Source organism: Lissotriton vulgaris, chromosome 6, assembly GCF_964263255.1.
Source record: "Lissotriton vulgaris chromosome 6, aLisVul1.2, whole genome shotgun sequence".
Taxonomy (NCBI): domain Eukaryota; kingdom Metazoa; phylum Chordata; class Amphibia; order Caudata; family Salamandridae; genus Lissotriton; species Lissotriton vulgaris.
In genome coordinates, this window is record NC_141694.1 from 164,753,100 (window position 1) to 164,778,356 (window position 25,257).

Consider the following 25,257-nt stretch of genomic DNA (forward strand, 5'->3'; position numbering starts at 1 on the left):
AAGGGTCAAAACACATGTTGAAAGGTTGACCAGTGATGAGGGCGGGTAGATGGAGGGTACACAGTTGGACTATGAGAAAGATAGTATAGAAGAAGGTCAGGTAGTTGAGGACAAAGAGGGAGCTCAGTAAGGATGGGGATGTTGTAGGAACAATGTGCCTAGTGTGTTACAGGTTTTCAAGCAAAGAATGGGCTTCTGTCCTGGGACTGCATCGTTCGACCCCCTGCACAACTGGTTAGGTGGCTGAATCCAGTGCGGACACCGACCTTCATGCCAGGTAAGGGTGCAAAAGAGTGTAGCCATCAAGTATTTTTTACGGTCATTGGTTTCAGTGGGGATGGATGCACACAGAGGGGAGGCTGATGGGGAGGTACGTCTGTGGAAAGTTTTGTTTGTAAAGGATGAAAGGGTGGGCACAGAAGCGCAGAAATTAGAAGGGGATACAACAAAAAAGGAAGTGGCATCCGTGGGTCAGAAGGACATAGAATGGGCGACAGCAATAGACAAGGATGAGACACCAGCGGGGGGACAAGAAAAGGAAGGAGGCCAAGGAGAAAGGGGAAAAGAAAGCCATGAGATAAAAATCAAGAAGCTGCCATACATGGGTGTGATGAAACCACTGGGAGCTCACCTCATGCTGATAACCAAAGAAAAGATTTGGAAAGGCAGAGTATGTCAAAATGTTGAAGTTGTTACACAGGGAACTGAGGGCCAAAGATAGTTAAAAGGAGGAAGAGCTGGAGTTGTCTAAAAGGCCTAAAGTTCCCATGACAATTGAGAATTGGAAAGCAGGTTTTCTGATATTCGCGAGTTTTTATCGTGAAACCTTCCCAGAGACATGTGTGTCCCTTTTTAAATATATAGATGTCATCAGGAGGGTTCAGGTGACATACAGGGATTATGCCTGGTCTCACTATGATGCGGATTTAAGAGCCAGGCGAGCGTTGTTACTTTTAGGGGAAGCCCCTGGTGACTATGGTACTCAATTCTTTCGGATCGGGGTAATGATGGATGCCACAAAGCATGGTGCGGAGAAGGACAGGATCATGCGCTGGACTTTGATTGTATTAAAAGATATATTACGTTGGGAGGAGACGGGAGACTGTAATTCATGTTTACCATGTTCATACGCATGTGTCTTTTCTGGTGTAGTGGCAGGTCCAGCTACGGAGGAGCTGTCCATTTGGATAGTTGGTCATTCTTTTGTTAAATGGGCTGAACGTCATGAAACGCAAAAGGGGAAAGGTTTGAACATTGGTTTGAACTTGTCTTTATTTAATGTTTCTTGACATAGAAAGAGTGGCATGTGATGGCACAAGCTAATCTGCTGCTTGAAAAAATTACCTAGATGTAACATTTGCCCTGATGTTTTGATTGTTCATCTTGGGGAGAATGACCTTGCAGTTTGTAAAGGGTTAGTGTTACTGTAACAAATGAAAATGGACATTTTAGAGATTAAGCAGCAATGGTCCGAATGTTTCATCATCTGGACGGAGTTCATTCCTAGGAGGCATTGGCATTAGGCTGAAAGACCTGCAACAATCGCCAAGGCTATGAGAAAAATCAATAGGGATATAAAGGTTATTTTGTGAAAAAGAGGGTTTCAGGAGAGTGGAGCATCCCAAAATGAAATATCAGTGATTTATTTAATCAGAGACGATGGCATACACCGGTTATACTTCAGGACGGAGCTATATCGGATACAGACAAAGGAGGCTTTGGTCAGGTCCTTAGATAAACAGAGGTTTCCTAACGCGTCCTAGATTGGGGGGTCAAAAAAATCATAGATGGGGGAATTTTCAGAGTGGCAGTTGGTAGCTAGTTTTGTATATGTTTACAGGTTAAGTTTATGGTTGGGAACAAGTTACTCTGGGAGCAGGCAATAAGGGGAAGTTAAGATAGGAGATACTTAGTTAGTAAGATGTTTTAAGAAGTAGGTAAAATGTTACAGGGTTAAATTTCAACAGTTAATGACTGAGTAGGGTTTTTTAAATAGTTGCAATGAAAGGAAAAGGGGGAAACTTAAGGGTGGGGGGAAGAGGCAAGGTAGGTGAATAAATGTATAGCGAGGTTTAGTTGGGTAAGGCAAAGGCCAAGGGTAATGTGAGGTGCACCTGTCTTCAATAAAGCAGCCTTTTTCACACATGTTGAGCGTGTTTGTGGTCTATGCTGCACCCTCCCTTTGGCCCAAATAAGTAATGGTAGGGTCTTTCAGCTAACCCTCTTTATCCATTAGTCAGTTGTTGTATCATCTGTGTTTTTCTTCCATTGACTAGAGCATACAGCACGAGGCAGCCTACTTCAGCCACTGGCCAACTTCACTGTGAGTGATGGCATTCTGCTGTTCCACAAGGAAGACATCTACATACAATGTAGATCCCTCCATCTCCAGGGATACTTTGGCAACTGGTGTTGTTTGAGACAAAAAATTATCTAATCTAATGTCTTCTTTTTTAACACTGGTAAGGGCCGGCAGGTCCACCAACAATAAAATCCTACAAATTCATGACAAAACATATAAAATAAGCACTTACTGTGCCAAAAGGTCTGCAGCCAATAGCAAGCCTATTGACTTTTTATATCAAAACATTAACAATAATAAATGACAATAAAGTTTTGCTTAAATCAATAGTCAAATACATAGAATCATAAACAAGCAGCCCCCGTGTGTTCGCCATAATATGGGTGAAATAATAAAAGACAGATGTCGGAGGCTACCAGAGGTGTACAAAATTAGAAATTTTGCAGTGTTGACCACATATATCAACTAAACATTATGTAAGTTATTCTACAAAAGTCAAATGTGTTTTATGGCCAAAGGAAGGTCTCAGATGTGATACATTGACTACTGAGTATTATTGGCATGGCTGGCAGTGGAAATCTGGAATTTGCTCTGTGCAGTGTTTTCTTTAAAATCGAGATGAACCAGAACATCAGAGAGGACAATGAAAGATCCTCTTTTCTATGCTTCTTTCGGGCTCATGTTCCTGCTTTTCAAAGCATCAGAACATGCACAGTGGTTTGTGGTGCCTTGCTTTTGATCTGATGATGGTAGGGAATCTGGCTTGCATTGCTCTGTGCCTCCCACTGAGGTGGGGGTTACTGAGCTAGCACTCTTTTTGTTAGTATTTTTCACACTCTTTTCTAATATTTTATTGAATGTTTTTTTCCTAAGCTTGTCTCACAGATGGAGAAAAGTTGCACGAACTGAACTTTTCTGTTTTCCAGTCTAGTTTGGCATTGTAACTGACTACCAGAACTTTTGTAAATATTTTATATACATAGAGTGAACACTTCTTAGCTCATGATATTGGCTCTTTGCTATCTCATTATGATCTAAGGTAGTGTTTTCAATGCAATACATAAAAGCCTACAATGAACTATCACACATTTTGTCACATTCAATCCTTTATTGTACATGGATTTAGGCAAAAGCTGACACAAGGAGATGATTGACGGAGCACTGAAACATTTCCTGGGACCGGTTTCTGGGTAACACCCTTCATCAGCCGGCTTGCTTGAATCCAGTGGCAAAGTGAGCAAGGGACCAACCTCTGGGCATACCCTGCCAACTTAGGGCGAACAAAGCAAACACAAGGAGATGATGGATGGTGCTGTCTATTTACTTACTGTGGCAACGCATTGCTAATTAAAATACAACATTTTGCAAGAGAAAAGTGGAAGATTTCTAAAAATAAATCAGGAGAATGTATTTCCCCCATTGACTTCTAGTGGGGCCTGAATCGGGTTACTGTCATGCATTAATGGGCTTTGCAAGTCTGCTGCAGCAGGATAGTATATTTGAAACGCAAATGTATGTTTTGTTTTCTTACTTTCTTACAGAAGCACGGAGTAAGCGCTGTGGCAGGCATGGAAGTGTTATGCTCTGGCCTGCAGTAGCAGGTTACTGGCAGTGCATACTCCGAGTCACACAAGACCGGGCCTTGTGGGCTGAGGCCCATAGGGGAATCTGGTTTCTGCATGCAGAAATCGGGAGGCAGGAACCTAGCCTTGAAATCGGTAGTCTCCCACCTGAATCAGAAAGGTTGGCATGCATCTAAAACCATTTAAATGTATTTTTAAGTCTCAAATGCAAGCTAATAATGGCCTTCTGTTTTTTTTACACACAAGGAGTAAGTGACCTGTTCACCAAGATGGCTCACAATATTCAACTTTTTTTTGTTTCGCAATTTAATTTACTGCTGCTTGTGCCAATTATTTTCTTACGCTCCCAGCAGCTTCTCCTCACTGCAAATTGAGGCTGAGTATTTCTGTCGTACAGAAACAAAAGCAGGACTACAAATAAGTCCCTTTGTCATCTGATCTTTGTTTCACATAGAAAGGGAAAGAGAATGACAATGAAGGCTCCCTTGCTGTCTGACTATGGCTTAACTTGCTTGGCTAGCAAAGGAGCTTGCTTTATAAGCCTGCTTTCGTTTCTATGCAAAATGAAGATAGGATGGCAAGTAAGTAAGCCTTCATTGTAGTCCTACTTGGGTTTTAATGACATAGAAACAAAAGTAAAGACTATAATGACGATTCCCTTTATTACCTACCTCAGATTCACATAGAAGCACATGTAAAACTAGAATGAAGGCTCTCTTGCTATCTGTCCTTCATTTCACTTTGGCTGGCAAGGCTTCATTCATTATATTTCTGGTTTTGTTCCTACACTGAAGTAAACACTGAACGTGTATGTTTTCATAATCATGTGGCCAAAAGAATACATGTACACATGTAAACGAAACTACTAGGGGTTGGTCAGCACTCACCCTGCTACAAGACAATTCAAGAACCATTCCCTTCACCCAAAATATTCAGGCAAAATACAAGCAAAGGTATATGACATCATGTGCTGAAAACATCAGTGCTCAAGTAAGCAAGTTGTCATAAAAAAGCTTTTTATAATTACTTCTTTGCTAATCAATCCTCAGTGAGAAATGTGCCCTCCTTTAATATTCAATTAATATTCAATAAGCATTTGTTTAATGTGGGGGTATTGCATTAAAGTGGAAGCAGCTAGGCCTATTTGCCTTTGGTAACTGAGTCCAAAAACTCTTTACTTTGGTCAGCTGTCCTAGTGAGTTAACCCCTTCGCAGCGGGGGTAATTCCCCTGCAGTGCGGGGGGAGAGGGGCTGCGCGCGGTGCTCGTGAAGAGTCCAGCTCGTCATGCTGCCCATTGGATCTGGGCTCATGATGAGCTGGACTCGTAATGACTCCGCCCACACTAATAGAACGCCCGCACGGGCGTGGAATTCGCTGCGCAGTGGAGTGCCGCAGCCATTATGACGAGCCCAGCTCGTCATGAGCACAGCTCCACTGTGCCTCATGACGAGCTGGGCTCGTCATAAGCATGGATGTGGTTAAGAACTTTCCTTTGGCATCAGTACAATACAGGGATCACACATTTTAATCCCAAAAGTGCTAGCATAGCACTCATTAGTTCCAAGGATATTCAAATAATACATTGGTTAAAATACCTGTTGTTTATAGCACTTGTGGTCAGAACAGCATGTCCTATCTAAATTATTTATTATTACTACTTTTATTTTTATTCAACATGTTGCTGTTCTCCAATTTTAGGTCCAGCGTTAGCCAGGACCTTTTGAGTTTACCAAAATAATTTGTATAACGTACTTACTTGGAGGGGCTTGATGCCAGCTCTCTTCATCCATTAGTCTGCTATTGTGTGATTCACATTGTGGTTCTACTCACTACAGCCTACAACATGGGAAAGTAGGTCAGCCCACTTAAGCCACTGGTTAACTTCACTTTTGGTAGCTGCACTTTGCTCTGTCGCAAAAAGCACACCCACACACAAGGTAGTTCCCTTAAATGCCACTGTTTTTGTTTTTACATTATCATTTCTTTGGTGTTGCTTGGTGGGATAGCAGGACAACTTTGAAGTGAGGATACAAACATTCTAGCTTTTTCAGTTCCTGTCTCCTGTCAATGCTGGTGTATATTCTTTTTGGAATGGCCATTCTTTGCCTGGCTGTTGTTACTCTTTTACAGAATACTATATTGTGTTCCCGAGCTAGTTTCATCAATGTTTTTTAAATATTCTTTGCACCAGGAAAAACTAAATGTTATCATGTTTAATTTTCAGCACGCTTATAACACTTTTATATAAATATAGGTTTGTCTGTAACTTGTGGTTTAGTATCCAATAATTTATACAAAGACCCTTATTTCCTTCCTTTTTCCATTCTTCTTTCTTGCCTTCTTTCTCTTTCCTTTTTTCTTTCCTTTTTTCCATTCATTGTTTTGCCTTCTGTCCTTCTTTCTTTCTTTTATTGCCTCCTTTTTTTTCTTTTCTTTCTTTCTACCTTTTTATTCTTTTTGGCCATCTTTCCTGTTTCTTTTCTCTTTTAATTCTTTCTTTTCATCTTTCTTTCTTTCTTTTCTACCTTCTCTCCTTTATTTCTTTCCTTATTCGCTTCTTTAATTTTTGCATTCTTACTTACCTTCTTTCCTTTAACATTCTTTTTTCGTTCTTTCATTTTTTCGTTCTTTTCTTGTTTCTTTTCTCCGTTGTTTTTGCTTTTTTTGCTTCTTTGTTTCTCTCTTTACTTCCTTCTTTCTTACTTTCTCCATTTCCTTTTGTTCTTTCTTTCTTTTATTCCTGCCTTCTTTCCTTTTCTATTTCCCTCTTTCTTTCCTCTTACCTCCTGTCATTCTTTCTTTCCTTCAATGTTTTCTGCATTATATCGATCTTTCCTTCTAGTCTAATTTCCTTTTTCTGTACTTTCTTTCCTTCTCTTTTTTTTTCCTTCTCTCCTTTTTTCTTTCTTTTTTGCATTATTGTTTACTTCCCTTTTTAGTTTTCTTTCTTTTTTTCTAGTTTGCCTTCTTTCCTTTCCATAAGGGGCAATGTGTCAGCCCACTTCAGCCATTGATTAACTTCACTGTGAGTTACGGCATGCTGTCTTTTCACAAAGCCATGTGTGTAACAATGTTCCAAAGAATCAGACTTATGAAAAAAGTTACATTTCCTGGTGCAGTTCCTACGCACTCTATGGAATTAACCATATTGCAAATTATCGGAGAGGCCTCTAGGATGATGACTAAAATACAGCAGCAATGGGTTTCACTCTTTTGGTTTTCTATACAATGTTTTATATAATGTGTCCTCGTCTGCCTTATTGGTTAGGTCCTCGAAGGTGATGGTGTTTTTGTCATATTACATAGTAAATTGAGTGTCTGCTGATCTATTGTTGATCAATTGAAGAAATAACTCAACAGATTTCACATCACCTTCCAAATCATAAATACATTGTCAATATACCAACGCTGCGTGATTATATTTTGTCTATAAGGGCTGTGTTCAATGTGCAAATATGAATGGTCATAGTCGTCCATAAACAGATTAGCAAGAAAAGGAGCCAACCCGACTGTCATCGCTACTGCGTTTCTTTGGTAATAAAAGGTATTCAACAATTGAAAAACTTTTCGGGAGAGTGTGATTTCAGTAACTTGAACTATAACTCAGTGGGAACCGGGCGTGTTTGTTCCCTAGACTCTAGAATCCTGGAGATCACCCGCAATGCTTCTTGTTGTGGAATAGTAGTGTAGAGGACTTGCATTTCTAAGGTTGCCAAAAGGTATTGAGGGTGGTGAAATGGAGTCCCCTCTCTAAGAGTTGAATAAGGTGCATGATGTTCCACACAAAGGAACATGTAAGTGGGACAAAAGGTTAGAGAAAGAAGTCAAAATATGGACATAGTGCCTCCAATATGGATCCACAACTAGAAAAAAATGGTTCAGATGGGAGGGTTTGACAAGTTTTTGGGTATCCTAGGTAAAATGTTAATGGCAGTAATTCTAAGATATGTAACATTCAAAAAAGCATATTAGTTTTTAGTAGGAAAACCTTCCGGTAGCCGTCTGCTGGTAATGTTTTGGAGCAAAGACTGTACTTCAGATGAGGAGTCACTATTACGTTTAGTGTAATGTTCTTCCATGGATAGTTGTCTGCGGAGCTCAGTGCAATAAGATCCTTTGTTTAGAGCCTCCATCCCAGCACCCTTGTCAGCGGGTTTCATGACGAACTAGAGTACATAGTCTTATCGAGATCTCTCGGAACAAACTTCTCATAAGTAATGATCTCAGCAGGGATAATATTAGAAAGAGGATTGAAGATAGAATTGGTTCTCAGTCCAGTGGCACTGTCGTCACCTGTGTACTCATTGTTTGCAAAACAGTGTCTTAGTCTCATCCTGGGGGAAAGATTTTGCAGCTTAAGTTTATCTAAGAAGGGGTCTGATCTGAATGTAGGACCAAAGCTCAAACCCTTTCTCAGTGAGGAGATTTCGTGAGAAGTTAACGTATAACTAGATAGGTTACATATAGTAGGTGTGTATAAATCAGTTGACTCTTACGAAGGCTTCACCATTGATACCTCTGTCTCCATGTTTGTCTCTCCCCATGTGAGTCTGTTTGGAAATAACCTAATCCTCTACAAGACTGCGGACCCTGCCTCTCTCACTGTTAGTTCTGTCCAGGGGCCCATTGTTCTTTCCTTTTACAAGGAGCACCCCCTCCTTGATGGAATGGAACCTGCACCCCCCCCACCCCTCCCCACCCCTAGCGCCTTGAGACCCTTACAGGTGAGTAGTCGCGCTTTAACAAACTCCTGATTGATTGATTGATACACGTAGTTCCGTTCAGTGTCAGGGGCTACTATGGTAATGTGTACTTTACCGGTGCCCCAAAAATGTTTGCTTTTGGGCCATTTTTTTTTAGATTGGTGTAAGTATGGCAGTTTCCTGAACAATATAGTTTTGAAAAAAACATGGCAAAAAAAAGAACTGTGAAAGGGCTTGGGGCCAATACCAGACCTATTGGCTTTACTAATGCTTGATTTTATTGTTTCCCTTTCCTTTTTTTATTTAATCAGTAGTATGCCAGTTGATGTATGTGGTGCTTCATTTTACACAGTTTTTTTTAACCTGGTGGTACGTTGTGCTTTGTGTACCATTTCTACTCAAATGACGACCAATGATTCCTTTCATTTGTCTCAGCCACATACCATTTTGAATTTGATGAATAGGTCACTAAAATGTTAGCTTTACTAACAAACCATTAGGAAAAATATTCAGCAACATTTATTTGATGTCAGCTGAGGTTTGTAATGTAAGGGGGATAAATTCCACCAACCGTGGTGTCTATGCCTTCAGAAATGGGTGGAATAGCATCAACTGTAGCAGTGTAGAACTTGGCTAGAGGGAGCATGAGATAGCAACAGCTTTGCCAAGAAAGAGGCAAAATGGCAACTGCCCTGTCATTGGCTGACATGTCACTCATGAAGTTATCCATTCTCATGTAATAGCCATTGGTCGATTCTAAGTGTAATTCATGACATGAGGTATTAACTGTGAACTGAGCATTTCATTGTTACAGTAGGTGTAGATGCCTGAATTGGTAGGGATGCGCTCTTTTCTTTATTTTGGTTCACAATGGACAGTGAAGATGAACTTGTACAGATGGTGTCAGCAGGATCATACCTCCTCCTCTGTCCACTGCTCAACCCAAGTAACTTACATAAAAACCTCTAGTCCCCAAGGGAACCATGAAAACATATCATCACCTTTTGCTTCTCACTCTTGCATGCCCATAGTAAGCAAAAGAAAGACATGAAGGAAGTTTACAATTTTTATTGGAACCATTGTAGTCTATTTTGAAGCAAGTGTGCTGCAATTAGTACACAAATACAGCTGAGCAAGGTAATCAACATTACTAGCATGCTGGGTGCCCACTGTCCCCCCCTTTATTCTCGCTTTTTATAGAGCCCTTGGCATTTAAAATCCGCAATAATATCCAGATAATGCCTCCAATAGCGGCTATGGCATAAATGAAATAATTTGCTGATGATATTATTTTATATTTAACAGCAGAACCATCTAATATTTTAAATGCATTCAAGGAAGTAGAAGAGTTTAAACAAATAGGTGGGTATGGACTAAATCAAGCAAAGACAGAGGTGCTCTGGTTCAATGCCCCATCTGTGTTGCTGCCTTTTCTCCCTCAGCATAATTCATCTAATCCTATTAGATATTTAGGTTTATATGTAAATTGTCATTATGATCATCTTTTTAGGCTAAATTATGGAACCACCGTGGAAAAAGCTAAGAGGCTATTGGATAGATGGTCTCTTCTTCCTTTAACTTTAATAGGCCGTGTAGCACTGGTCAAAATGCCCATCTTGCCATTATTTGTATTTTTATTTACTCATTTCCCAAATAAAATACCCAAATCATATTTTTCCGAAGTACATGCATTAATCAGGAACTTTATATGGGCACAGAAACCGCCTAGAACCTCTGCAGCAAATTTACAACTAGATACATCTCTCGGGGCTTGCCCTACCCAATCTCGAGCTGTATTACCAGTAGGCTTTATTGAATTTGTTGGTTCAGTTCGCATTGGTAGCATCAAAACTTGAGAATATTTTACTAAAGAGTATGGTGCAGGATAGTGCAATACAATTACCTGTTTTTCGACATTTTCCAAAAGTCCCTAAAAATTTGAGATGTAAGGCATTAGCTGACCTAGCTTGTCGCATACAAGTATTTTTTAATCTACATAAAATTCCTAGATACAGCTATATACATAAACATTTGTGAATATCAGCCCTTCAGCTTGCAGCATTCTCGGGGGTCTTTGCAATTATGGCAGGAGGTGGGTTTTGAATATTTGGGTGACTTTTTTAGTACATCTTATTTGATTACCAGCGAGATGTTATCCCAGCAGCTGGGCCCTAGCTTTCCATCTTTGGCATTTAGTATTAATCAAAATTCGAGCTTCTTAAAAACAAATTATGTTGTGACTAATAACGAAGCTTTAAATACATTAAATCAACTATATGTCCAGGGCCTACTGGGACAAGCCAATTGGTATTCATGCCTAATACTGCCAGGTCAGCAGAAAGTGCTCGATAACTTTTTGCCTAAACTATTGAAAGAAACTGGCTGTAGTGTCAGCAATATGAATGTCAGTCTCTATGCGAAGCAGGCTATAAAGCACTTAGAGCGTCCAACTATAAAAGAATGCCCTATTTGTCAAGCTGGCTAACTTATTATACACCTAAAAGGCTGAATGCATTTCTCTGAGTTTTGTTTTAGATAGGGGGACACAGAGATAGGTTCTTGGAACCATATTTGTTTTACTGCCACGGTCTATAGCAATTCTGGTCTGATGAATTTTGAAGGATTAATACATTTTTAGCTTTATCAGTCCACATTATTCCTACTATTAACTTAACTCTTTTTGGGTGTTCAATAGAGGTCCAACATCTGTCTAAATACCAACAATATTTTTGTTCAATAGCTATTGCAGTGGCCAGGTCTCGAATTCTACATGATTGGAAGTTTGATAAGCTACGGTTGATTCAGCAATTGTAAGAAAAGATGGTTGAGGCATATGTTTAGGAGTAAGCATAAGCCAAGTGGATAGGGTCTCTTAGAAGAGTTGTAGCGGTAATGCATTTTAAAATGTTTATAGTCACTTATGCCCTCAATGTGTTATGAAATTAGTTTATTACTTGCATTGTATTTGATTATTTGCACTATATTTAAGGGTATAAATAAGTTGCTGCAATTGATAGATTGCCTGATTTTGTACTGATAGCACTTTATTTCTATTGCATTAACACTTTATTGATGTATTCGATGGTTTTATTGGTTATATGCTGTGGTGGTTCTTATGTTATTGATATTCCGGGTTTTTCAATTTCAGCACTTTATTGATATTGTATCAGCACTTTTTGGATGGATTCTATTCTTGATCCAGCACGGTTAGTATCTTTATCCGATTGCACTAGCACTTTATTAAAGTAACTATGACCTTATAATCAGATTGGACATAAACTGCTTAGTCTTCCTTGATATCTCCTGATGCACTTTTAGTACTTTATTGCCATCACACTTTTGCTTTACTTATGTAGGCAGGAAATGATTGTTTCATTGATATAAGCTGTATTATGCAATTGAGATGTTTTTCCTTTTTTTGCAATCCAGTCAATTAAAAAAAATATTACTAGCAGGCTGTAAAGAATGAAATTGAAATTAAAATATTTATAAAGCGCACGACTACCAGGCGGTTTCTTGGCACTAAATGAACACCTCGTCCATGGCAACTAATATATCTATCTAGTCCTACCCTCACTATGTGAGCACAGGGATATATTAGTGATCTCTGGGATTAGAATCAGACCCATACCTGGTGTGTGAAGTTAGGTGGTTTGCATCATAGATGCAAACTCCGTTTATGCAAAGATGCTGCCTCTGTTTCAAGACCGGTCTCACTGCTGGAATTCTCCTCTCTGGCCCCACAAGGGGTGAAGACACTGTTATTATGATAAGAACTACTGTGTACTAGGAACAAGAAAACAGTACACCCTGTTGATTGACCCTGTAGGAAATGTTCACAGTGAATCCTAAGAAGAGTCACTGAATAACAAATAATATTATGTGCAGCATATTTGTAAAATTATATCATGTCACAAAAACATGGAATCTGTGTGGCTGTGCAAAGCCAAGGCAGCCTAAAACAGCTAATATGTGTTACCCAGGGAGAACCAAAGTGGGCCAAAAGGGAAATCACTACACCTCTTGGACTATTGTTTATAAATTTTGCAGACTCTGTGAGCTTAAATAGCATTCACAACTTAATATTTAAAACCTGTAAATCTCTGTGTGAATGTGCAGCAATAGTTAAGAATGGGTTTGCGGAGGAGGAGTTACGCTACGATCCAAGATGGCCGCATAGGCTCCCGGCTCCGCCGACCTCCACCGGCAGCTCATATATCCTGCCTTTCATCCTTCAAGCACGCCGGACTCCCACATGTATTAAGTGCTCCTGACTCCTGCGGTGCAAACCCGGACTCTCCAACTTACCGGGTGACAAAGTTACGTCGAATTTACTTCTCGGCCTATTCCAGGGCTTCCACTGGGACCTCGATTTCTGGCCCATCCGGGTTGGAAGTGATCAACATCGGCTGTGGGACCAGGGTTGCTTCCGGTCTCCCGATCTCGGTTCAATCCTTCTACTCCCAGTTGGCAACTGAGTGACCGGCTTAATCCAAGGACATGGCACAGGGACGCATGTGCTATTGGTGACCACGGTCGGGGGTCCTATGCCCGGTGACCCCCTGGGGAGCCCGGGTTGTCGGGCTGGCCCCCGCGAGTGGCGAAATACCGACCCTGCCTGTTGTGTGAGCGCTCGCTGTTGTCATAAGCCCCGTGTGTGCCTGGTTCCTGGACGGTGTTTCAGGGGTCCAAATCCTGCCTCGTCTCATGCTGGAGGAGATGGGGTGGACTGACGGCGCACCATCGCTGAGGTCCGTAATGGCCGCCATTGGGGCGCTCCGCTCCCACTTTGCCGTCCTGTGCCAACGAATGTCTGTAAAGCTGGATAACGTACACTTGGAACCAGAAGTGGATAATCCGACAATTTTTCAGCATGCCTTGGACCCCGTGGATTATTCTCCGCACCATTTAGAGATCCCCGGACGGAAATCTGTTTTAGCCTATTTTGATGACTCTGGCTTCATGGAGGGTGCACCTGTGATCGTCGTTGGCTTTCCCTGCTCCATTCCTGTTCGACGGAACATTGTTGCTAAAGGTTTTTACCGCCAAAGACAGTTCTTCAGTGACTTTCCAAGAGGTTCGTCTTCCTTCTTCATCCTCTATTGTCGAATTTTCGGATGCCGCCATTTTGTCTCCTCTCCTCGATCCTTCGCCCTTGTTTTGAACTGTCTTAGACGCTTCGCTTTCTTCGTGATTGCTGTGGCTTGGACGACATGGGCTTTCGTGAAGAACCGAACTGGTCAGGGTTGACTTTGACATTCAGGGTTAGCTTTCTATGTGCTTTACGACGGATATGCACCGTGTATATTACTGGGAGACGGGAGGTTTTTGTTGGAGTTCTCCCCATGTATGTGTTCAGTACTTGCTTTAATAGTCGACATTGAATTTTGGGGAGGTTGCTGCTGGTGGGGGGTAACGAGGACCGGGAGTGTGTTTATTGCTCTCCTCCTCCGCTTTCTTTCCTTTCTTTAGGGCAGTTCCGGGGCGACAGGCACGCTGTTAGTGGGGTTGGCCGTAGCCATTACAGGGGTTCAGGGTGGTGGGTGTTGGGGGGGAGTTTATTATTTTAGTTTGTTTTGTTCTATGGTCTCTTTCTTTTCCTCTTTCTCTTCGGTTGGGCTTTCCTTCCTCTTCAGTAGGTTGGCTGTCTCTCTCTATCTCACTTCTTTCTCTATCTGGCGTCCATATTGCCTATGCCTCTCTGTCTCTGGAGGGTGGGTTTTCGGGATGATGCTCTAGCTGAATCGTTCGCTTTTATACTGATTTTTGCTCCTAGTCTGCTTCAGCGGGCGTAATACGTTTAAGGCTGTAATGTTCATCACCTGGTTCTGATTGCAATGCGGGGTACGTCCCCCCCATCTCTTCTTAATTCTACTCTACGGTGTGACGCCATCGATGGTGCAGCCACTACTGCTTCTACATAACTAAAAAATGAAACCTTTGATATCCTTCGCTTAGTAGCACATACAATCATATGCCATGCTGGTCTCGTTGATATTACGCGGTAGTATATATTTGCAGGCAACCTGAATCTATACCCTGAGTTTGCGGCCGGCCCCCGTGGTTGTAGGCCTGCGCTTGTAATGCTTTGATGATTCAATAAAGGTTTAAAAAAAAAAAAAAAAGAATGGGTTTGCACTATGAAGCTCAGATTTGTTACACATTTTCCACTACTTTGTTTCTTTAAAAACAAACCTAGCATTTAGCAATGCCGTGATGCAAAGTGGCTGTTTGGAATAACATTACACAGCTAAATATTGCTTCATCAATATTAGCATCCAGCTATGTACAAAGAAAATGTGCTAATCTGTGCCTTATCTGCCAGTTTTTCAATGCATTTAGGGTATATTTGTGGAAGTTGCCCAACGTTCCCTGTGTCTTAAATAGGGCATGTGAAATTTGCATAGTTAATGAAATTTCCCATAATCGGGAAATTTCTTCTAAATTATGTAAAACTTAATTATGCAAAATACAAGTCTGCCATTTCATGCTATATTTTAGCGTGAGATGCGTTCTCACGTCAATTTTTACACAAGGCCGCATTTCACACAAAAAGAGCAAAACAGCAAAAGCACTGGAACAACAGACACTAATGTTCTTTTGTTCCTGTGTGCTCGCTGTAAACTTTTACCACAAATGGCGCATTTGCTGTTCATTTTTTAAATGAATGGCACATAATTCCGCAAATTGGTATAATGTGAATGTTTTAGAGAGCTTTATGAATATGATCTATGAGTTATAAGTAAAAATGTATTGGTTTTGGAATCTACGGAAACATTTCTTATTGATCAATTTATTGATATGCCTTAATTAACATGTTCATTTATTAAAAGTATAATACATTGGAGCTTGCAATTCCTGTAAACAATTCTGTCTCTAATTTCCTTATTACAGTCTAGTTCTGACATCTCTAGTCACCTGTATTAAAGAAATGATGTTGATGCTCAACTGAAATAAGATATATCAGTTGAGTTGTGACCTCATAATGCCTACTGGCAGAGACAGCAGCCAGGGCAAGAGACAGGTCACAGAGCATAATTACACCTTCAGTTTAAACATATAAAACCAGAACTGACTTTTCCTTCTTCTGACCTATTTTTCTGAAAAGAACCTGTGATCAACAGAAAGGAGATATTTTAGGCATCACGTTTATTTTTTTATGCTATTGGTCATTACAGAAAATACAGACTCTCTATATGTGTTTCTGCACATTCTGAGCTAACATGTTTTAAAATTTTAACGTGCATTAAACTGATAAAATGTACAGCAGGAGGAACTTTATCCCATATAGTGTATGCCTAATGTATTTTACTAAAGTATGCCTAATGGTTTCCTGCTTTTTGCAGACGAGGAGATGGCTTCACATTAGTTGCCAGTGCTAACACTAAGGCTCCCATTAGGATGACGGGCGGACTTTGTCCGCCCGCCATCCCATCGCAAAAAGGGACTGCCGCCATAAGGACGGGGGTTCCGTTGGTGGCATTAGGATGCGCCTGCCACAGTGGTGGGCGCATCCAGCATTCCTACCATTGTGGCGGGTGGTGCACTCAGCACCGCCCGCCACAATGGCAGGAAGGCATGCTGTGCACTTCCATGCACAACATGGCAGGCACTGCGCGGTGCCTGCCATGTTGTCCATGGAACTGCTGGGGGGGTACCATAGGTATCCCCCCACCACCCTGGAGTCCTTGGGGGCCTGCAACGGGCCACCAAAGCAGACTCTGCATGCTTTTCCATGGCGGCATTGCAAAATGCCCATCCTAATATGGCTAGCGCTGTCTGATAGATACCACCACCATACAAGGCGACCGGGCGGAAAAGTGGTGGACGGTCTTTCCGTCCGCCGCGGACTCCCTAGCCATACTAATATGGCGGGTGGTCATTCCGGCATGGATGGCGGGCGGATCGCCCCCACCAGGCCAGCGGTGGCTACCGCCGGCATGGTGGGGGCGATCCGCCCACCATCCTAATCGGCCCCTATGTGAGGTGCTAAGTTTAATTTCTAAGCACACTGTCTCCTATGGGATGCAAGTCAATTTGAACCTGTTACCAAGTCATGTTAGGAATATCAGATTGCTTCATATTGTTGCCAGGATAACTTTATGTATAATCTTACCATGCATCTCCGATCATTGAGGTGCGCACATTACGTACATATAAATATTGTTCTACCCAATTTGGAGTCACAGGCACATATAGCACGGTATGCACCTGTTACAACGCATTTTTTACAACGCACTACCACTACAACGCAGGCATTACAACGCATACCATTACAACGCATAGCGCTGGGGGGGCGCTCTAGGATAAGAGGTAAGTTTAATTTACTATCCAACACCTTCCCTAGGGTCCACGGGGACTGGAGTAAGAATAGTAAATTATACTTACCACTATCCAGCACCCCAAAGCGCTATGCGTTGTAACGGTATGCGTTGTAAATACCACGTTGTAATGGTATGCGGAGTAAAAGTATGCGTTGTAACGTCATACATCCATATAGCACATGTCAAATTCTTGTCCTACTGTTAAAATTACACATCCTTGTCAAAGGTGCTTCTTAGCATAATTAGCAGCTAATTTTAACATAGTTTAAATGCAGCTTTGCATCAGCAAAATGCCTTCTGATCCATAAAGAGTTAATCAGCTGGACAATACTTCACAAAAGCATTGTTGTGTATAGAAATTAGTACTACAGGAGTACTCTTTTACGCACTCATATTTGTCTTTGTGAATCAGTTCCGTTAGGTGCCATCAAGGCACAGTCCTTTTAATTTTTCTTATTTTATATAAAGGTTTCAATTGTATTCCCTTTTTAGATGTTTTGGAGTCCATTTGCAAAGACATGTAAGAGTACATAAAGAAATCCTGCAGGAGTGCTACTTTACATATTTCAAGAAGCCATTGCAATCTGTCTCTGGTAAGTTGCTTTCTCATGTACAATAAGAAGCTGCCTCTATTCTGTTAGTCCTAGGAGTACTACACAACTATTTCTTGGGCCAACATTTTGCTAAGACTTATTTCAAGTACTTATTCACTATATGTAAATTATAATTGTTGTACAGCCTAAGCTTGTTCCTATGTATACTTGAGGAGTACATCTGTTTGTCATAGTGTTATAACCAGTGGCGGCTGCTTCCTTTAGACAGCGGTGAGGCAGGTAAATTACTATCAAAAGATTACAATTAAAAATAAACTTAACTCTCTGCAGGCTGCTGCACACGTTTGGTTCCTTGCTAGCGCTGCTTGCTTGATAAAAGAATCGAGCAAATCCAAGCAATGTTCCCTTGCTGTTTACAAAACTAAACAGCATAGGAGCAGTGCTAGTACTGGCTAGAGCACGTAATCACACTGCTCCACCAAAGACCTATGGGCTGTGCTTCTGCTTCTCAGCTGCCTTTCAGCTGTTGAATGAGAAGCCTGAACTATGGATGTCAGGCTGGCCTGAGTGAAAAGACCGGACAATCTGACATGCACATTTCAATGAACACAGCCTGAACTGCTGCTGTCACACCAGGAAAGAGAGCTACGTCATGGCCTCACCCCCTGAGAAGGTGAGTGGAAAGTGTCAGAGGGGACATGTGTACTGTGCATGTGTGTGTGTGTGTAGTTGTTGCGTGGCATACATTCATTTTATGACTAATCATATTACTGACATTTTGACCCAGTGCAAAAACATGTCATATACATTTGCACTAGTTTTGTTGCCAGTGATAGGAAATGGTATTTGCACAAGAACAAATATGGACCAAACAATTTCCAAGTCATTTTTACTGGATTTATATACTAAGAAACTAAAACATATAAATTCCTCCAACTTTTCAAATTTAAAAAAGGGGGCCAACCTTGAGACAAAAGCAGTTAATTCAACAGTGGAAAATTAGATTTCTCATTTTGATGTTACAAATAATTGCAACTAACTATTCTCTACACACCCAAAATTATTTATAAGCATTAAATGTGTTAATATATTCAGGTATAACCCCATAATACAATTGCCTTTATTATCTACTTGAAAAATTATTTCTATAAAAAGACAAAATATATAGGAGCCGATTCACAAAGGTAATCTGAGTCAAAAGTCTAACGATACTACGTTTGGTTTTCACAGAGATCATTTACTAATCGTATCTTTGAGTTTGCAGTCGTGCCCTACTCTCCGCACCCAGGCCATACTCTCCGGCTCGAGCCATACTCTCTGGCTTTAGCCATACTCTCTGGCTTGGGCTGGATAAAGTGTAATAAATGGGCCAGAAAGGAATATTTACAAAAGGAACATTGGGAACGTGTGATAAATGGTAGAGGAGATCATGAAATCTGTTTGGTCAGGGAAAATGGTGTGGCCAGACACTATATCATATCCCATAAAGGTTTGCCAGCATCCTCCCATAACAGCAAACCTTGTGGTCTCTATGGTTCATGGAAAGCAACAACACCTGCAGAATGTTTATTGTGAATACTGAAATGTGTACCTTGACGTCTGCTAGCTTAATGCATAACCGAGGTTTCCCTGATTTATCCAGCTTGAATCAGACTAAAACAAAGTGTGGCAAGGTTGTGTCAATATATTCTCTTAAGTGAGAGATAATTACTAAAATAAGGCACTTTTAGATTCCCCCTGGCTAATATAAAGCATATTGCCTTATATTCTGTGGTTATTTCATAGAGATTTGACTGTTTTAATCTAGGTGTAAAATATCTTTAGGAGGATTCTATTATATATTTCTACCAGTTTAATTCTTTAAATTAGGCAGAAGTACATCCCAAACATGCTGTGAAAATTTAAATATTTCAAACAACATTGGTCCCATGCATACAACGGAATAGAAAACAGATAAAAATATAGACAGAGTCAATCTATATTAAGAGAGACATGTCCAGCCGGACAGTGGTCTTTCAAAGTTTTACTCAATTGTCATGTAGTTGATATCACACAGGGTACCTTCCACAGGTCAGCCAGTGTGGAACACAAGCCTGTGCCCAGCACTAACAGAACGGGTACAAAGCAAAGAAGGGCTTTATAAGGCAAAACACGTTGCTCTGTCATAAATACAATTGTACAGAGTATTACAACCAAGCACCTCAGAACACATAGTAATCACGTTTAAGCTGTTTGGTGCTTTAAAAGGTCGACGGCGTTTCGGACCCCTATTAAATCATAGGGTCCATCATCAGGACATTTGCAGTGAAAGCCTTAACAAAGTTATAGCCTCTAAATGCCAAGGTTGCATCAATGGCTGGCAGTAGGAGTTAGCGCTCGCCCAGAGTCGGGCAGCGGAAGCCGCGATACTCGATGGTATCCGTCGACAGCCAGGGGACCGGGTCAGTCGGTTGAGAATCACTCTCAACCGACTGACCCGGGAGAGTGATTCTCAACCGACTGACCCGGTCCCCTGGCTGCCGACGGATACCATCGAGTATCGCGGCTTCCGCTGCCCGACTCTGGGCGAGCGCTAACTCCTACTACCAGCCATTGATGCAACATTGGCATTTAGAGGCTATAACTTTGTTAAGGCTTTCACTGCAAATGTCCTAATGATGGACCCTATGATTTAATAGGGGTCAAAACGCCGTCGACCTTTTAAAGCACCAAACAGCTTAAACATGATTACTATGTGTTCTGAGGTGCTTGGTTGTAATACTCTGTACAATTGTATTTATGACAGAGCAACGTGTTTTGCCTTATAAAGCCCTTCTTTGCTTTGTACCCGTTCTGTTAGTGCTGGGCACAGGCTTGTGTTCCACACTGGCTGACCTGTGGAAGGTACCCTGTGTGATATCAACTACATGACAATTGAGTAAAACTTTGAAAGACCACTGTCCGGCTGGAAATGTCTCTCTTAATATAGATTGACTCTGTCTATATTTTTATCTGTTTTCTATTCCGTTGTATGCATGGGACCAATGTTGTTTGAAATAAGTATGTTCCCCGAGGTCCCTGCTGACTAATTTGGGGCCCCTTGTTGTTCAAAAAGTGAAGATTTAAACACATTTATATAAACCTCCACTAATTACATCTTAATCTAATGGCTTTGTAAATAAACTAATTTGAAATGCCAAAAAATCAATTAGCACTGTTCATCTGATTCAGAGCCAGACTGCTTATAAGTGGCACTATAAAAGATAGCCAGGCCAACGATGAACACTAATAACTGTTGTATAACCTGTACAGTAACTGTAAAATCCAATAAAAAGGTTAACCAAAAAAAAAAGATAGCCAGGCATTTGTTGCTGATTCAAATCTGCAGGTGTGAATTCTGGGACAGTCTGTGAACTTTCTACCAGCTATAGAACTCAGGACCACCAGTTACAAACTAAGAATAGTGACTATGGAAAGCGAGGGAACTTTCATAAACCTGATTTTTTATAGCGTTATCCCATCAAGTCACAAATAATCAATTCCTACAGTAGCTTGATTCCTTTGTGGTTGTAGTATATGCGGATATAAATATGCCAATTATTCACAAGTGAATTACAAGCAGCTCTGTTAAGGCTTAACAATTCTGATTTACAAGAACTTCTACTCTTCAGCACTTGAAACACTGAAACTCAGAAGCAACACTGAGTTCCTGTAAGGACTGAAGATCATTTTATGAGGGGCAACCTGTGTTCTGAGATGTGAAGAAGGCACCTCAGGTCTTCAAACTATGAATTTTGGAACAGGGCCCATTCAGACATCTGTGACTGGTAGGGTGACTACCTGGCATGGAGACAAATTCTGAACAGGTCTGTATAAATTGCAGGACAAAGGATCAAAATACAGGGCACAAATGCAGGACAAAAGGGTAGTTTTACAGAAACATACAAGGAGAAGCCATACCCCACAAATTTTTCAGTGCATATATTTACTATTATTATTTTGCACTATTTATTCACTGCACTCTACATGTGATTTCATCTGCGTATGCCACATTTAGGTGACGCAACATGTTCTTGTTCAGTAGTGAGCACAGTTTCAAAGGCATCACCCATACCCAAATCTACCCAATCTTTCCTGGAAAGAAAGCAACAGAAAAACTCCGGGCCTGATGTATATTTCGATGGATGGAATATCTATCACCGTTGTGGCGGTGTAACCCGTCTGCCAAAAACTAAATCCGGCCCTTTGATTATGTTAATGAGCATTTTAGAACCCATGGCAAATAGTTTTGGAAACATTAAGGTACGTGACTATTTAATCTTCTCTTAGTTTAGACAAAATGATCAAAAACATCGGACTCACCTCACCCTCCAGTAGATGTTAACCCCCCCAAAGATAATGAGTCAGTCTCAAACCTAAATTCAGGATGAGAGCTACCCACAACTTGCCTATAGTCTCACAACACCAAGAAGGCCTAACGTCCACATTACAGTGCGCTTCAGGGACTCTATATTTAACTTAGAACTGGAAGCCTGGACAAACAGACAAAGACAATTAAAGAACAGGATGAAGTCGAGATCATAAACAGGATCTTCAGGAAAGTATTCAAAAGGTTGTTGCTAAGAACCAGACAAATAAGAAAGAGAAGAACACGATGGGACAATTCCCAAAATCAGACAAAATGGGCCAGCTATGAGTATCAGAAAGTATTGCCTTCCTGAAGACTATTCTCAGCAAAACAGCCAGAAGCAGAAGAGGCATTTTCAAATTGTGGAACAAGCAACACCCACATAACTGGGCAAACTCTGTTGATGGCATGGTCCATTGGTGGTGATTGTGGAGGTCGTGCAGGGGCTGGCCCTAGGAAGTGTAGGCTCTATGCAATTACTCACTCTGTCCAAGCCTTAAAATATCTCTGCAGTTGAGAAAAGGCTGAAGCAGTGGTCTGGTGCATCCCTAAGTGCTAAAGAACATGCAGAATATTCAAAATATTTTAGCAACAAAAAAAATGTAAGAATGCGATTAAGACTTTAGAATGCAGAAAGTGTTTCTTTAACATATGAAAGTGGTTTTAGTACAGTTGATCACAACATTGCATTGACATTTATTAGAAGTGAAAGTTTCTGAACATGAACTGTAAAACATTTATCACTCGTCCCTTCTGATAACTCCATGAGTGAACAAAGGGAACTGATTTTCTGGTGCCCTTATATCATGCTCAATATTACTGTAATGGATGGTGGAACATCACAGACAATTAAAGCATAAGCAAGTGAGGTTTTGCACAGCATCCATCTTAAACTGATTATTTGAAGGTGCTCTCAAATATCACTATCAAGTAAATTAGACACATAAACTAAATTGATTTGACTTAAATCACACAATTTAGTCATGCAGAGAATCTGCAATTTGAAATCCAGGTTTTCTAGTCAGACATAGTGCACTTAAGCCACTGACTAAATTACTATTATTTTTTCTCAATCCCTTTTATCACTAGAGGGTGATGTTTTTGTGCAATCCTGTCAGGTAAATAGTACACTGTGTTAAATAAGTACAGATCACAGGTTAATCTGACACAATATCTGAAAAAATGTACATAGTGAAGGTAAGGGAAAGTAGGACACCATATGCTAATATTACTGGCTTTTTCAGACTATATAGAGCTATTCAATGCAGTGGTTGAAGTGTATTAAAAAAAATGGATACTGTAATCCTGAGTGCAATGGGGACAGAGTCAGTGAGCTTAGAGGCAGAGTCAAATGCATAGCTAAAAAAAAGAAACTTTTCTGTAACTATGTTGTTGATCAGTGGAAAATGCACTACTTTAGGTTAATAAGTCTCTATTGGATAATGCAGATGTCTGTGTGTGCAACAAGAGGCCCATAGCATTTAATCCTATTTGGGGTAGTAGTGAATAATGACGTGTATATTTTCAGTGCTAGGAGGTCCCTTCCTGTCACAGAAAACACTGTGAATGTCTAAGTCATTTTAAAAACGATAATATCAAGGAGCATAAAAATCTCTATAATTCAATTGTTAAGTACAATCAGAATATTTCAATTCATATAGTTCCAGAAAAATATGAAGAAGGGAGTCTTAAAAGTTCTTGTGTTCCGTTTTTTTCTTTTATTTTCAGTCAGGTGTAAAAATACATGCATCAGCCCAGTCAACACGTTTTGTCCCATACTGACTTCACATGGTCAGTGACGGCTACCGCCCCTCTCCCTGTATGCCCACATCAACCCAGAACACAACGAAACAGAACAGGATTTGTCTTTGGAAGGCGGGGGTCGCAAGACCCCCCCAGCCGTATTTATTAAAGATACAAAATAATAAAATTGTTAAACAAAATATAAAATTTTTATGCAAAAATGTTCAGAAACATTTAGATACATTCATATTGACAATTGTGATCGGCTAGCCTTAACAAGATTCTAATACAGCTTGTTTCCTAACCGAATCTAACATCCTCATCTGAAAATATTTGCATACTAACATTTATGGCGATATGGCAAGGTCGCTAACCGGTGTCAGGTCTTACAAGCTGCGCCCTTACACAGGTACGCATGCGTAGCCGGGCCCGTTAATTACCCGGTCCACCCCTGCAGCCGAGCCCGTTAATTACTCGGTCCACCCTTGCAGCCGAGCCCGTTAATTACTCGGTCCACCCATGCAGCCGAGCCCGTTAATTACTTGGTCCACCCATGCAGCCGAGCCTGTTAATTACTCGGTCCACCCCGTGAACTTTATTTAACCAGTGAAGGAGGGTCCTAACTTGCGTTACCAACTGCCCCTGAAGTTCTAGGAGGGGCCAGTGACCCCTCCTCCCCCTGGGCGGACACATCCAAAGGATGATGCCGCCCACTAAGACCTTAAAATAGCTGCTCACCGGTCATGACCTTACCGCCACAGGCCAGCATTGTTACCCGACGATCTGGCCTCCCCTTCCTACTCCTCAGAAAGGTCATGTTCCCCTCGCAAATCCCTCCAGCCATGCTAATATGCTGTTCGGCCACAGAATGTTCCCAGCCTCAGTCAAGTGCACCCCGTCCCGCAGGTAGAAATGCTCCCCCCAAATACACCTGTGAGGAATCGTCTGCAACCGGGAGGCTCGAAACAACTTGTCCAACTGTGTGTTGATCCTCTTTACCGAGTGATTCAACGCCTTAACCGAGTCCCCCCCTCACCACTGCCAACGAGGAATACGTTGCGACCAGACTACTGTGCAACCCACGCATGTTCTAGACACCCAGCCCGCAGTGGATATGATTTCATCTATCAGGATGCTTCTCCCCAGTTTGGTCAAATCATTCTCCCCCAGGTGAAGTATCACCACTGACGGGGGGCGGGTTGCTGAGATAATATTTCCATAAAGTAGTCCTTGAACTGCCTAATGCTCAAGCCTCCCCTCCAGAAGAAGGAGACGGAGAACCCCTTTTCCTCAGTTCTTCTCATCCTGTCACCTGCAAGGAATACATTTTTCGCGCGCCGAACATAAGAGTGGCCCACAATCCAAGTCACCATTGTCCGACGATCTTCTTGTTACTTGTGTTGCGTTGTTGATGTTTTCTGCCGACATTCGGCAAGTTCCTCTCCCGCCTGACAGGTTCGAGAAACTGCAAAACCAAGAGATACAAAGCGTGAGTCATCTGGCTATTTCACAACATGTCAACATGTACATAATGTTTGTAACACTCAGAAGACCACCTCCCAATCCTTTTAACCTTGTTGGCTGGGAGTCCCCTTACAACTGCCTCAGTTGCCGCCCCGATCCTGAAAGAGTGGGATGCAAATTCCGTGGGATCCAGGCC